The sequence below is a fragment of the Impatiens glandulifera genome, chromosome 1, assembly GCF_907164915.1.
Source record: "Impatiens glandulifera chromosome 1, dImpGla2.1, whole genome shotgun sequence".
In the NCBI taxonomy this organism is placed as follows: domain Eukaryota; kingdom Viridiplantae; phylum Streptophyta; class Magnoliopsida; order Ericales; family Balsaminaceae; genus Impatiens; species Impatiens glandulifera.
In genome coordinates this window covers 8,070,956-8,084,808 of record NC_061862.1, presented here as the reverse complement: position 1 = coordinate 8,084,808, position 13,853 = coordinate 8,070,956, and positions in this window count along the sequence as shown.

Below are 13,853 nucleotides of genomic sequence, written 5' to 3'. Positions count from 1 at the left end.
TTGAAAAATAATTTAAAACAATATTAGGTAAAAAAAGATATTTCAAACTGAAGTTAAATTGATAGAAAACATGATGCATATTCCCTTAAAATAAATTATATTATTTTTCAACCATTACACATTATTTAAAATATTTTACTTAATCAAATCTCAATTAAGAGGAAACAATTTAATATGTAAGATTTGAATTATGCATCAAAAAATATACATTAACTATAAAAATAAAGTTATTATATTTATTTAATATGATTTAAAATAAATTGTAAAGACTCAAGTTAAAGTACATAAACTCATATCCTCAAGATTACGGATTTAAATATTTATTTAAAGTTACAAATTTATAACATAAACAATAGTGACATTAAATCGTGTCTTCAAAATCATGGATTTGAATATTAATTCAAAATGACAAAATATAACATGAACAATCTCAAGATCATGGACTTGAGTGTTCATTCAACTATTGCATTACATGAACAATTGTAACATCTATGTCTTAGAAGTCCAACTATTGAGAGGCAATACATGTATTTATAATAATATAGTATCATCCATGTCCCCTTCTACATGAAAACCTAACCAATTAAAAATTATTATAATTTGAGATTAATAGTTTGATTAAAAGAACCAGAATAATTGAATATTTAGATTTAAAAAATGATTTGACAAACAATTAACTAATAAGAAGATCAAAGACTTGACAGGTATTTATAAAAGCAATTTTTGTTGAGAATGGATGTGTATGTATCAAGAACTTCATGTGGGGTCATTTTTCCACTTTCAATTGGTGGTGGATGATTATCACACGCTTAAGCAACAATTAATTTATAATACCAAATTAATAGTCATTTTGACTTTAAACTTTTTTTCATTTTCTCTTATTTATTTATTTTTTAAATGATTCATACCATAAAAAAAACAAAAAACAAATTAAAAATTATGAAAAAAAATATGAAACATATAAATACAATTAATTAGTTTGAAGTTCTTTAAGAAAATAATAAGGTATTCACACGAATTCATAGGTTTTTCGAATTTTCGATATCGTCATGATAATGTAGACATTATAAATAATCTTTAACGATTTACTTTGGTTGTTTAATATTCTCTGTTTTCTTTCTAACCAAATAGTCTACCAAAAATTATAGAGATAAAATTCATTTTGTAAGTATCATTTTTTTTAAAGAGAAATGATTTAAAAGAATTTGGAATAGAGAATTGGAGAGAAAATTACGTGGCGTAATATAATTCGCTGAAAAAATAATAAATTTTCTCTCTCTTCTCTCTCCTCACACTTTTTTTTAGTAAGTGAGTTAGTGATGACACATCATTTTCTTTCTGATTTACTCCTTCGAATTCCCTCTCAAATCACTCCTCCTAAATGACCATTAGGCATACCTCCTAATAGTCAATGACGATTAAAGGCATAACATATTGGATTACGGTAAAATTTCACAAAAAAAAACTTCATATATAACATGACAATGTAAAAGTTGAGAAATGATTAGGTGAGGGAATTTGGTGAGGGAATTTGGTGAGGGAATGACGTGGTATAATCTTATTCGCTGAAAAAATCAAATAATTTATCTTTTTTCTCTCTTTCCTCTCACTTTTACATTTTTCAACCAATGAAGGTGATGCCAGGTCATTCCCTCACCAAATTCCCTCACTAAATTCCCTCACTCTATCATTCCTTGTAAAAGTTTATGAAATTTTTTTTACACCTTTTAGTAATTTATATTACTTACAATAATCATGTTATTTCGCATTCATCTATTATAAAAAATAAAAATAAAATATCTATGTTAATAAAACTTAAACAAAAAAAATAATTAAATAAATTTTAACAAAAACAAATAAATAAAATTGTGTAAGCATGTTATAATCTCATAATTTTTTCAAACAAATATTATTATTTTAATTATGTTTATACACCCAAAATTAATTTTGGGTACAACATCTGCTACATGTTCAATTCTAGACTCAACTTTGGTTTATGGGATTACGGCTCTATCAAAAATAGTTGTTTTGATTTTAAATATTTTACTAATTTTATGCCCAAATTTATGATAAAGTGGAAATAGGAGTCCTAATTTAATTGTTAATTTGATTATTTATATTCTTATCATATATAATAATAATATATTTATAAAATATTATTAAAAATAATAAATATTATGATAATATCATAATTATATTCCTAAACACCTTTTTAATTTATATTTCATTGTTTAATTCCAAATTTTGATTATTTAATACTAAACAAATATTTAAATTATTTGAAAACAATTTGGCATGCATGATATTAATATATAAAATGGAAAACTAATATTTTAATTCAAAGCTAATTATGAAGCATGAAATTGGTACTTGAATCTATCTATTATATCCACCGCCCAATTCTACAATTATACTATAATTTATTTTCTCTTTTTTGAATTTCCCAATATAAAAGTAATAGTTTATCGAGAATCTTGAGGGTCTGATATTTTATTTTGGAGATGTAAAGTTTCACGTAAATCAAAGCATATACATTATTCACGTTTAATAAAACCACTTTTATACTTTTATTTTTATTTTCCTAGGTTAACATCATCCTTATTCAACAAAAAATAATGAGTATATCTGATTTTGTTTTTTATTTTATTGAAATTTTGAAAATAAATTTGTTACTTGTTTAGTGATTAAGATCCCAATATCAGTTTAATATTTATATTATCTGAAATGTCAAAGCTTTTATTAAATAATTTTTTGCATATTTCTTTTATAAAAAAAAAAATACACTTTGACTGGGAAATTTGATGAAATGGCCCCCATAACAGGGGAAATTCCAAAAAGGGCCCCCGCCTACTAAAGTTGGCAAAAAGGGCCCTTTTGCCCTGCGAAATGTCGGAAATACCCCTTCGGCGCCATTTCTTACGCTCAAAGACGCGAATTACCAATCACGCGATTCATCTAAATCGCGTGAGCTCATCACCGCGATTTAGATGAAACGCGTGATTCGTAATTCGCGTTTTTAAATGTACGCGATTTACCATGCACGCGATTTAATCTAAATCGCGGTGATGAACTCACGCGATTTAGATTAAATCGCGTCCATGGTAAATCGCGTCTTTAGTCTTATATATAATTTTCAGGCCCTAATTTAAAACAAAACCTCCCCGATTCTCCCTCCCACTCCGACTGCGGCCGACTTTCCATTCCCACATCCATCAAGATCATCGTTCCTCAACATCAGCGTTCCTCAACATCATTGTTCCTCAACATCATCGTTCCTCAACATCTTCGAGATCCTTCCAACATCATCGTTCTTCAACATCATCAGGTCAGTTTAGGGCTTAGGGTTTAGACTTAGGTTTTGATGTATATTTACCGTTTATATTCATGGATATGGATGTATTTAGGGTTAAAGGATTGGTTTTGATGTATATTATGCCGTTTCCTATGTATATCGAAGTATTTAGGTTTAGGGTTAGGTTTTGATGTATATTTACCGTTTATATTCATGGATATTGGTGTATTTAGGGGTAAAGGTTTGGTTTTGATGTATATTATGCCGTTTCCTATGTATATCGAAGTATTTGGGTTTAGGGTTAGGTTTCGATGTATATTCTGCCATTTATATGGATGTATTTAGGTTTAGGGTTTGGTTTTGATGTATATTATGCTGTTTATAATGGATATTGATGTATTTAGGTTTAGGGTTAGGTTTTGATGTATATTTTGCCATTTATATTGATAGATATTATAGTATTTATGTTTAGGGTTAGGTTTCGATGTATATTCTGCCATTCATATTCATGGATATTGTTGTATTTAGGGTTTAAGGTTTGGTTTTCCTATATATACTGATTGATTGTTGATTTTCAATTACATGAATATTGTATGGTTAGCTATTGATGTATATTCTGCTGTTTATAATGATGGATATTGTAGTATTTAGATCAGGAGCTGCCGTGTGGTTTTCTCAGTTCGTTCAACAAAATGGTATGTATTAAAATGGTTGTTAATAAAATTGTTTTCTCAGTTCGTTCAACTCTTTTTTTTTATAATATGCAGGCAACAAACACTGTTATGACCTTATGTCCCAATCAATTATCACCTGAAAATAATGTATGTTCTATTCTCTCTACTATGTCCATATTAACTAGTTTTGTATGTAATAACCATTATATTATTGTTTTACACAGTTGTTGATAGTTGAATTTGCTCGCACTTTTGGTGCAAGGGTGTCTCCGAAGTGGAGAGAAGATGTAACTCATGTTATTGCTTACACTGATCCCAATGGTGCATGCGGCCGAACTCAAAAAGTATTGAAGGCAATTCTGAACGGGAAATGGGTCCTTACTATTGATTGTGAGTCTCTGTTAACACGATTATTTTCATACATATGTCTGTTAAATTAGATTAAAAATTATTTTCATACACATTTGTTTAGGGATAAAATCATCATTGAAAACCGAAAACTGTGTTGATGAGGAACCTTATGAGGTTAAACATGATAATCATGGAGCCCAAGGTGGTCCTAGAAAAGGCAGACTTCTGTTGTTGAATAATGTGAGTTTGGTATTATTCCTCCTATCTGTACTTTTTCTTTTTTTTGCATGATAACTGAAATTATCTTCTTTGTTGGTTTTTCAGCGTTCGAAACTGTTCGACGGTTACATTTTTATATTTGTAGGGAATTTCAACACACTTTACAAACAGGATCTCATTGAGTTAATAGTTGCTGGAGGTGGTACTATTAAAGAATCGGATAATCCAGATTATCCATTTGCTGAGCCAAGGGATGCGAAAACTATAATAGTATACTTCGAGATAGACAGCAGGTATCGATCAATTGAAAAGGATTTTGATGTTCTCCCCGACAATTGGCTTTTTGAGACAGCGGCTGCTTTGTCAAGCATATTGGATGAACATGTTGTTCCTCATACAAAGTTGCTTCAATCTGTTGCTGCTTGTGATTTGCAGCATTTGCTTACTTAATTTGGAGTTGTTTAGACTTACTGTTCTTCTTCTATTTATGGCTTATTTATGATATTTATGATATTTATGGTTTATAACAATACTTAATTTGGATATTTATGATTTATGGTGGTTTATATTACTGAATATTCTTCTATTTATGCTTTATTACTTATGTTAACAATATCATAACTTATCCTCATAACTCACGCGTATTGTGTATAATCAAACAACAAGGAACAATGTTGTTATTCGCCACATAACTCAAACAACAAGGAACAATGTTGTTATTCACGCATATTCTCCACATAACTCAAACAACAAGGAACAAGGAACAATGTTGCTATTCACGTGTTTCATCTAAAACGCGTGAATAAACTCACGCGTTTTAGATGAAACGCGTGAATGCATTTCACATTAAAACGCGTGAGTTTATTCACGTGTTTTAGATGAAACACGTGAATGCATTTCACAATAAAACGCGTGAGTTTATTCACGTGTTTTAGATGAAACACGTGAATAACAATTCACGTCTTTCATCGTATATATTATTTTTGTGCCCTAATTTATAACAAAACCACGAATCCTTAATTTCCCCTTCTCTCTTCTCTCGCTTTCGCCACTCCGACTCGACCCTCCCCTGAAGAACTCGACCACGAGCAGCAGCAGCGGACGACTACGACGACACCACGATACCCTGAAGAACCCGACCACGAGCAGCAGCAGCTTACCCACTACTCTTCGTTCTCAAAATGGGTATGTTTATGTAATATTTAAAATGCTATTCAAATAAAGTAAGGGTAATTTGTGGATGATTGAAATGATTTGATTACGTAAACACTCTTAGTTATCATTACTAAGAGAGTAAGAGAGATGAAAGATTCAGATAGAAGAAATGAATTGAATTGAAAGGAAGAATAATATCTGAAATTGTTTATCATCAAACCCTAACCTGTACTTCTATGGCTTGTTTCTTATATATTGAACCTTGGATTATTTATTAACAATGATGATAAATTTTGAACTTGATAGAGTATAAAGCTGGGTATATATATGGTTTTGGTATAAACAGTCTTTACTCAATCATATTTCTCTTTCAGTTAGTTCATTTACACTTAACAATTGTTATATGTTATTATTTGTTAGTACTGATAGACTTGATTTCATTAGAGTCTTGTAAGAAACAAAGTTTGTTCAATTTGAATACTTATTTGAAGATGTTATTTAGTTGGTGTCTATTTACTTGTATGTGTTGTACCCTTGACTAAATTCTCAATTTACCTATCATCATCCTATGGTTAACACAATAATTATGGTAATGTTGTTGAACTTTTTTGAATTCTTGTGATGTTGTTGAACTGTTTTCAATTGCAGCTCAAGTACCTGTACTTCTTTACTTTGATGGAGAGTGGAAAACTACGGACGATCTTACTCATTTTTCTGCAAAGTCAAACAGCGGTATGATTGTTCCCCAAAATTCTACTTATGCCCAATTAGTTGATCAAATTTATTCTGCTACCGATGTTGACAAATCTAGATATGATTTATTGCTTCAAGCCAAGTATAATGCTCCTGGCATGATTGCCAAATTTTCTTATATAACTGATATAAAAAAAGATGTGGATGTGGAGTTCTTTTTACATGAAGCAGTTTCAGTCCACAACCGCACTCCATTGTGTGTATCCTTAGTAGAGAAGTCACTACCAACTCAAGAAAGTGTAGCTGTTCCAGAAATTGATGACCCCGACGTCTTCCCGATGCAGCGTGAGGTTTTCTTTGAAAATGACATTGAAGATGAACATTTGCGTCTGAATGTGGGGGATGATGCTGATGATGATTGGGTTCCTATTACCCAACCTAGTAGTTCTGATTGGGTTCCTAGTACCAATCCAAATCCAAGCGGTTCTTGGGTTCCTAGTACACAACAAAACAATGTTGTTGTTCGTACTCAACCAAGCTGCAGTGAATGGGTTGCTAGTAACATACCAAGTAGTGAAAATCCTTTACATGAGGCAGTAAGTACCGGAATCGGATTGGAAGTCAGTTCTTTGTTTGAGAATAAAAAAGAACTTCAGCTGAGGTTATATAAATATGCCATGACTAATCATTTTGAATTCAAAGTGTTGAAGTCAAAAAAAGAACTTTGGGTTGTGAAATGTTTGGATAAGAATTGCAAGTGGAGACTGCGTGCTGTCAGAGTAAATTCCTCGGAAATGTTTGAGATTCGTAAATTCGTAAAAGATCATACCTGTTCAATTGTGACGAGGCAAGAGAATCAAAGGCCAGCACCAGCATGGGTGTTTAGGGAATGCATGAAGAGCAAGTACATGGACCATCACCATGACCACATGCCCAAGAAAATAATGGAAGACATACAGACTACTTATGGAATAAAGTTGTCTTATAATAAGGCTTGGCGGTCTAGAGAAAAGGCCCTAATGGCGGTGCGAGGAACTGTAGAAGATTCTTACGGTAAATTGCCATCATACCTGTACATGTTGGAGAAGAACAATCCGGGTACCATAACAGACATCCAGACGGATGAGCACGGTCATTTCAGGTATATGTTCATGTCCTTAGGCTGCTCAATTAGGGGTTTCAAAAACTGTTGTCGTCCAGTATTGTGCGTCGATGCCAGTTTTCTTAAGCACAAGGTTGGAGGTCAGCTATTGGTGGCGATAGCATTAGATGCGAATGAACAACTCTATCCTGTTGCATTCGGCGTTGTTGATTCTGAAAATAACAACTCCTGGACTTATTTCATGCAAAAACTTAGAGATGCAATTGGATTGGTTGATGATCTCGTGTTTGTATCTGATAGACACCCAAGCATCGCCAATGCCTTGTGTGCTGTTTTTCCAGAAGCTGACCACGGTGCGTGCACATATCATATCAAGATGAATATTATGGCCAAATTCAAAACCGATCACTGCCACGCCGAGTTTGGTTTGGCTTCTCAAGCATACACAATCTTGAAGTTTAATCAGCATTTTGACAAGATCAATGCTAAGGACCCTCGTATTGCTATGTATTTGGCAGATATTGGGTTTGAGAGATGGAGTCGTGCATTTTTTCCGGGTAAACGATACAATCAAATGACAAGTAATTACGCTGAGAGCTTCAATAGTCAAAGTAGGGAAGCTAGAAAGTATCCCATATCAATCTTAGCTGATTATTTAAGATTCACATTACAAGATTGGTTTAACAGTCGAAGAGAAAAAGCTTCCAATCACAATGAACGTTTATCTTTTTATTATGAAAAGTTCTTACGTGATCAAGCTGAGAAGGCCAGATTATATAACGTTCATCCACTTAACCGTTTCGAGTTTTATGTCCATGACGGTGAATCTGATTATAAAGTTGACTTGAGAGGAATGAGTTGTAGTTGTAGGGTATTTGATGTATCTGGTCTTCCTTGCACTCATGCCCTGGCTGCTTCACGTACCCATAGATTGGATGCCTATGAGTTCTGCTCAAGGTTTACTTTAGATTATTTGCTATTGAATTTATCTAACTAACTTTATTTCTCACATGTTCAATTGTCATGTTTCAGGTATTACTCAAGTGAAATGTGGGTCAATGCTTACGCGGAAACAATATATCCAGTTTGTCATGAAGAGTATTGGGATATTCCAGAACATATCAAGCAACGAGTGTGCCTTAAACCACCTGTTAAGGTTAAGAAAGGGCGTCCTCAAACAAAGCGTAGGTCATCCCAAGGTGAAATTCGTAAGGTGCCGAGAAGATGTAGCTCATGTGGTGGTCAGGGTCACAACAGGGCAACATGCAAATCAGTAATGCCTGCACCCTCTACTGCAAGAGCTGCAAGAGCATCATCATCTCAGCCGCCATCATCTCAGCCACAAACATGAATATTGTCTGTGCAATTTTGAATATTGTCTGTGCAATTTTGAATATTGTATACTGATTATTGTTGTTGGTTTTCGAATATTGTATGCTGATTGATTGTTGTTGGTTTTCGAATATTGTATGGTGATTGAAATTTGTATACAGATATTTCCATACAGGTTGGCCATACAGTGAGTGACTCACGCATATATATTGCACAATGCTAATTCACGTGTATTGTAATGTAATTCACGTGTATAATTCACGTGTATTGTAATGTAATTCACGTGTATTGTAATATTACAATACGCGTGAGTCATATTGTAATACACGTGAGTTATGAATCACGCGTAATACAATACACGTGAATTATATTACAACCACGTGAATTATTTTTGGATATTCCAGAACATAATACACGTAATACACGTGTTTATATAAGTCACGTGAATTATATTACAACCACGTGAATTATATTGGTATATTCCAGAACACAATACACGTAATACACGTGTTTATATAATTCACGTGAATTATATTACAATACACGTGAATTTTATGATACCTATTACAACCACGTTAAATATATAAACACGTGAATTTTATGATACCTATTACCACGTGAATTATATTACAATACACGTGAAATAATTCAGTGTTTACAAAACAATATACAACAATAATTCAGTGTTTACAAAACATGTTACAACAATAATTCAGTGTTTACAAAACAATATACAACAATAATTCAGTGTTTACAACTTCATGGCTCTAAAATCTGGTGGTACAACCTGACTGCCCACTTTTCTCTATATACTTGCATATTCTTTGATATGCAATTTTCTAGACCAAGTTTAGCAGTCAGGTACTCTAAATACATTAATACAAAAACGCCACAGTCCCCACTCCATTCTGCTTTTGGTACTTCAGGGTGTGGGATTCTATGAAATCTAAAAGTTTCATTTATCATGTTAGGATACCTGGCCATTTCAACTTCAGACATTGCTTTATGAAGGAAGGGCGGCAACATCTCACAAATGGCTTTCATGTATTTTCCTAATTCTTCATCATTGAAAATTGTCTGATCGCAATCATAAACATCAATTCTCCATCCTTGCAATCGAATAACACACAGTACCCAGTGTACGTTGTTGAGGTTGAGGGGGAAGTAAATAACATCAACACTGCTCCAACCGGGCATATGTTTATCTTCTCTACCCCAGTGGTAGTGGTAAAAGACGTCAGAGAAAGTATGGCCTTCTGGTTTTTCTGGATCAACCGAGTCAGCAACAAAATCGTCATAGTATGAAGTAACCAAAGGGCCAAACTGGCAATCTAAGATGGTGAAATCCTCCGGGTACGACTTAGGGTAGGCGATTGCTCTTGCTCTTAGCAGACAAATTGCTGCATTCATCTCCACATCAGTTAGCCACCTATTTAACCTCAGAATTGTAGTGAAGAACTTAAGGTCTCCAGCACCATCAGGGAGTTGAACATCTTTAAATTTAGGCCCTTTCGCAAATTCTTTCCTGAACTCTTTCCTCAGTTGCTCATTACAAGTCGACATAGGATCGACAACAATCGTCTTCTTTCTTGGCCGAGGGACGACGTAGGGACTAAGTACAGCTTTCGACGCCGTCCTCTTTCTCTTAAATAGGATGTGGGATGCATCTTCCAGTACCACCACATCCTCATCTATCCGCTTGTCCTCCTTCTTCTCTACCTTCTTCTGCACAACGAAATGATCGTCCACCTTCTTCTGCACCACCCTCCTACCCCTCTGCACCCCCTTCCTACCCCTCTGCACCCCCTTCCTACCCCTCTGCACCCCCTTCCTACCCCTCTTCACAACGAAATCATCGTCCACCTACAAAGAAATCATTGAATTAGGCAACAAAAGTCTTCAATTAGTCCAAATGCAAGAATTGCATACCTCATCTTCATTATCCTCCACCCTCTGCACCACCCTCCTACCCCTCTGCACCCCCTTCCTACCCCTCTGCACAACGAAATCCTCTTCCACCTCCTCTTCCACCTTCTCTTCAACCTTCTCTTCAACATCATCTTCATTATCTTCCACCTGCTTCTCCACCTGCTCCTCCACCTGCTCCTCCACCTGCTCCTCCACCTTCTCCTCCAAATTCCCAACATTCTCCATTTCCTACAAAAACCAGAAAAGCCCTTCAATTAGTCCAAAGACAAGAAATAGGCAAAGTGCGCGAATTGCACCAAATGCATGAAATGCATACCTCGGTATTGTGTTCCCCATCTTCAACTGTCTTCTCCATTTCCAACAAAAGCCCATCCTACAAAAACCAGAAAAGCCCTTCAATTAGTCCAAAGGCAAGAAATAGGCAAAGTGCGCGAATTGCACCAAATGCATGAAATGCATACCTCAGTATTGTGTTCCCCATCTTCAACTGTCTTCTCCATTTCCAACAAAAGCCCATCCTACAAAAACCAGAAAAGCCCTTCAATTAGTCCAAAGGCAAGAAATAGGTAAAGTGCGCGAATTGCACCAAATGCATGAAATGCATACCTCAGTATTGTGTTCCCCATCTTCAACTGTCTTCTCCATTTCCAACAAAAGCCCATCCTACAAAAACCAGAAAAGCCCTTCAATTAGTCCAAAGGCAAGAAATAGGCAAAGTGCGCGAATTGCACCAAATGCATGAAATGCATACCTCAGTATTGTGTTCCCATCTTCAACTGTCTTCTCCATTTCCAAATTCCCAACATTCTCCATTTCCTACAATAAACAGAAAAGCCCTTCAATTAGTCCAAATGCAAGAAATAGGAAAAGTGCGCGAATTGCACCAAATGCAAGAAATGCATACCTCGAAATTTTTTTGCCCATCTTCAACTGTCTTCTCCTCCAAATTCCCAACATTCTCCATCTCCAACAACGGCCCATCCTACAAAAACATGAAAAACGCTTCAATTAGTCCAAATGCAAGAAATATGAAAAGTGCGCGAATTGCACCAAATGGAAGAAATGCATACCTCGAAATTTTTTTCCACATCTTCAATTGTCTGCTCTTCATTTTCATTGTCCTCCCCCTCCCCAACAGTGTTCTTCTCCAAGAGACCAACAATGTCTTTTTCCTGTCCATCCTACAATAAACAGAAAAGCCCTTCAATTAGTCCAAATGCAAGAATTAGGAAAAGTGCACGAATTGCACCAAATGCAAGAAATGCATACCTCGAAATTTTTTTGCCCATCTTCAACTGTCTGCTCTTCATTGCCATTGTCCTCCCCCTCCCCAACAGTGGTTTTCTCCAAGAGACCAACAATGTCTTTTTCCTGTCCATCCTACAATAAACAGAAAAGCCCTTCAATTAGTCCAAATGCAAGAATTAGGAAAAGTGCGCGAATTGCCCCAAATGCAAGAAATGCATACCTCAGTATTTTTAACACCATCTTCAACTGTCTTCTCTTCATTTTCATTGTCCTCCTCAACAATTTTTTTCTCCACAAGCCCAACATTGTCTTCCTCCTGTCCATCCTACAATAAACAGAAAAGCCTTCAATAAGTCGAAATGCACCAATTATACAAATGCAAGGAAATGCAAGAAATACATACCTCAACTTCATTATCCTCCACAAGCCCAACATTGTCTTTCTCCAAAATCAGCACATCATTGTCTTCCTCTTGTCCATCCTACAATAAACAGAAAAGCCTTCAATTAGTCGAAATGCAAGAAATGCACCAATTATCCAAATTCAAGGAAATACAAGAAATACATACCTCAACTTCATTCTCCTCCACAAGCACAGCATTGTCTTTCTCCAAAATCACCACATCATTGTCCTCAGTGTTCACCACATCATTCTCCCCTTGCTGTAGTTGCTTTAACATCCGTTTAATGAGAATTATGTCATCTCTCATTTCGGTTTTGATGAGCCTTATTTCATTTCTCATTTCAGTTTTGAAGAGAGTCAGTTCGTTTTTCATTACAGTTTTGAATTCATTTAGCTCCTTCGAAAGTTGATCCAATCTACATCTATCGTGGGGAGTTGTTGCTGTTGGAGTTGGGGGAGAGGATTCTTCGTCTTCGTCTTCTTCTTCTTCTTCATCTTTTCTACTCGTGGCGCTCTCGACAGAATAAGAGCTGCTGGTGCTGGTGCTGGGGGTAGGGTTGCGGGTTCTTCTTCTTGTGGAAGGTTTGGCTTTGGCTGGAGTAATTTGTCTTTTCTTCCTCATGACAGTTTTTTTATGAGGAACTCCATCGTCAATATCTCCAAATTTCCTCTTTCTGCAGTCAAGATCAAAAAAGACATCATAAACATTACCTCCCATATCTTCAAAGTCATCCCCAGCATATAAGATCTTCTCTTCTTCAGACAATTCCATTTGCTTAACAATCGTGCCTTGCAGGGCAGTTTGAAGATCAGAGGCAGTGCTCTTCCTCTTTGATTTGTACTGTATTATTCTTGGGCAGACAGGCTCTTCAGTTTGAAGCGTCGTTTTAATTGCAAGATTGGGGACAAAAGTTTGGATCACCTCATAAGTCCACACTTGTAAGGCTAGTGCGAACCCATATACGATATAAGAAACATCGACATCTTTTTCTTTGTCTTTGTTCTTCTTCCCCGAGGCGGCATCCTTCTTCTGCAGATACAGCTTCCTGTAGCGATCAAGGTCTCTGGTCAAACCCTTCATGGTTGCTCTAAAGGCCACCTTTCCCCATGGAAAATTGAGGAAGGTGTCGATGTCATCGACCATGCTGAAGAGTTTCATATTTATTATCCTCCTCGGGTCAAGGGCAAAGAGATAATGGGAAACAAGGTATACCAGCCCCAATTTCCATGCATCTTCCCTATCAGAGCAGGACAGGAATTTTGAATGAAGGTCTGCTATTCTAATAAGTGGAATACGTTTAAAATATTTAAGAACCAAAGTTGGAGATTCTTCAACCTGGTTGAAAATTGTTTGCTCAGTAGGGAATCTCCCAAAATTGAGACCTGTAACCAATGCAAACTCCCTCATCCCGAAGCACAGCTCTTCTCCATTCACAAGGAACTTCATCTCCATAGA